This window comes from Sciurus vulgaris, assembly GCF_902686455.1.
Source record: "Sciurus vulgaris genome assembly, chromosome: 13".
Taxonomy (NCBI): domain Eukaryota; kingdom Metazoa; phylum Chordata; class Mammalia; order Rodentia; family Sciuridae; genus Sciurus; species Sciurus vulgaris.
In genome coordinates, this window is record NC_136474.1 from 59,270,762 (window position 1) to 59,273,562 (window position 2,801).

General features: G+C 46.2%; 1 pseudogene across 1 annotated transcript; it reads right to left on the reverse strand.

Moving 5' to 3' along the window:
• Positions 1–1,397: 1,397 nt before the first annotated feature.
• On the reverse strand, positions 1,398–2,384 carry LOC306642553 (DCN1-like protein 3; annotated as a pseudogene). Its single transcript has one exon. The product of its transcript is annotated as a DCN1-like protein 3 (transcript).
• Between the last annotated feature and the right edge of the window lie 417 nt (positions 2,385–2,801).

Genomic DNA, 2,801 nt, shown 5'->3' on the forward strand with positions numbered 1-2,801 from the left:
TATTCTAAAAAAAGACCAAATTTAATCACTTTATAATGAAAAAGATTATGATAGATTATCATTAATGAATACACATTGAATCTATAAAGCATAAAATTCTGTAAGAAGAAAATTCAATACAGAATGAAGGAATGAGACAAAATATACACCAGTTGGTTTTCATTATTCACAATATTATGTTCTATTAGGTTACAGGGGAAACAACAACAAACACAAAAATGTTACTGGGAATACTGAATTCATGAACGCGTGAACCATTGCTCCTAGTGGGACTATATACACATAGACCTACAAATACAGATCTACATCTGTATTGATGGATATATAAAGATTAAAATCTTAATCCTGAAAGATCCTGGTAGATTCAGTAATTTTTACCTAACAAATGAGAAAATGAGGTTCAGAAGTGTGAGGTGATTTGTCACCCCATGAGTATGTGCCAAGGTTGGGACTCAAACTCAGTCCATCTGGCCCCTGAGCCAGGCTTCTCGCACCACTTTGCAAACCCCTCTCACTCCATGCAATGGTCATCTCCACACGAGAGCTAAACAAGAGAGCAGCCTGGTTTAGCTTCATCTGTGAATGTGTCATTGGTTGACTCAAATTTTTCTCCATCCTGTGCGTGTCCGCACATGAACATAAGCTCTGTGAGCATGGATTTCAAAGTTCCAAATATTTCTAGCAAATAGGCAAGTTTACAAATTTGGCATCCAGGTGTAATGAGGACTGACCACATAACTATCTGTATTCAATGTTACTATATTTTACTCTTGCTTAAAAAATAAATATTATGTGACCTACTTAAATTTGTTATGCAGAAAAACATAACAGAGTGTCATCGTTTGTAAAATAGGCAGCTTGTTTTAGTTCCATATCTCTCTAGAGAATAAATTAAAGATAATGAATTGTGAGGAAAAAAGTTAACATAATAGGCCCAACACTGCTATCCTTAGACACTTGTAAGGTGAGCTCTTGGCTGGCGTCTGGGAATACCGTTTCAGGAGGGTTCACACCATTCCTTAAATGATAAAGGTGACTCAGTGGACCTAAAGGATTTGTGCAAACAATGTGGTTCATGCTGAACACCTGCTTTCCTCCTGGGAGTCTGCCATTCTGACTCAAGCTAGGTAGAGGATACTGGGTCTAAAAACCCTTGGCACTGGGTTTCTTTCTTTTTTTTTTTTTTTTTTTGTGCAAGAAATGGCAGGCTTATTCTATCTGAGGCTTCAAAAAAAGAAGATACACAACATGTAGCCAGGTTCAAATATTTTGGGGGATCCCCCCCAAAAGAAATAACCAAAATAACCAAAAATGAAGAAAGTGCCTAAAACATGATACAGCATTTTAGAGCCCTTCAGATACAAGGCAGAGAAAGGTGTAAGTAGAAAATATCCGGATCTTCAGTAATTTCCAGAAAGGTCCAATTCCTCGCTTGGCTGCAGGGCAGCGGGCAGATCCTTGCTGCTGCTCCTGGACAGAGCCACTAAGTCTGCTCCTCGGGACACAAGCCCTCGGGCCCTGAGCTGAGTGCACCTCTCCCTTCCCCTTCTCGTTTCCTCCGTTCCATTTCCCACTCCACAAAGGTATCGAAGAGACTTGGCCAGGCCTCATCTTCACTGTAGTTGCTGAGGTCAGGGCCAATCACCTGAGTGAAGTTAAGGAACATGTTCCAAGTGTCCCGGGAGATGCCCTTGATCCCCGAGGGGGTTCTCTGTTAAGAAGTTTAGCCATTGGTCCAATACTGGAGGATTGTTTCTGGGTAAAGACTAGTTTCCACAGGGCAATGGCTATTTCCCGATGCAGTGACCGCTGCCCTTCTTCAGAGTCCAGGCCAAACTGAAATGTAAACCTGTAGAGATCCTTGAACTTGTCCTCTTGTTTGGCTTCTATTAAGAGGCTAGGGAACCGTGCGCAGATCCCATCAATGCTGTCTGCACTTATTGCTTTGCAGCCATCAAAAAACTCCTTCCTGGTAAATTTGCACATGGTAGCAGCCTGGAACTTCCAAGCCAAGAGCAGCACTCGAAATTCCGTGGGGTCAACATATAGGTCATTGCAAAAGCGCTCCATGCCTTCCTCCAAAATTGCATCCTCCCGCTCGTCCTTGTAGCGCCTGAATAGTTCTTCCAGTCTCTGGCTTGCCACAGGGTGGCACCTGTTCCTCACGGTGGCCTGCCCCTCGCCTGCTGTGTGACTTGCTGCTGGGGTCCCGGTCTCCATTCTTACTGCCCAGGGTTGATGAGGGATTCTTGCACTTGGTGACGCACTGGCCCATGGTGGTGGTGGCCTGGCCTCTAGAGTGGCCCCCTCTGGATTGGATGCCCTCGCTGCCACTGGCCCATGTACCCTCAACATGCCATCAGCCAGAAGAGCCAGCCAACCAGCACACATAAGGTGTGCCCTCAACTGAACATCCCACGTAGCCCAGAGATGTATCTCACAAGGCTTCCCCGGGACTTAGGACCAGAGTCTGCACCTCCTCCATGGGCAGTTCCGGCCCCAGACCCTGGGTTGAGGGGTGCTGGCGGGTGGGGAGGCAGGGACAGTAGGCAAGTTTTCTGAGCCCTGCGGCTGACACGCCACAGGCTCCCCTCACAGCCTCTTCTTCCAGGGGGACCAGTCCAGACAAGGCGCTGATTTCCCTCCTCCCTTCACCCCCATTTTCTCGAAGGAACCCAACCCCCGCCCCTGCATCTCTCAATGCTCCCCCCTTTTTCTTAACTCCCCCCCTCCCCAAACTCACAGCTGCTCTTGGCACTGGGTTTCTAATGAGCCTCTTTGGTAGAGCTCAGTTTACTCAT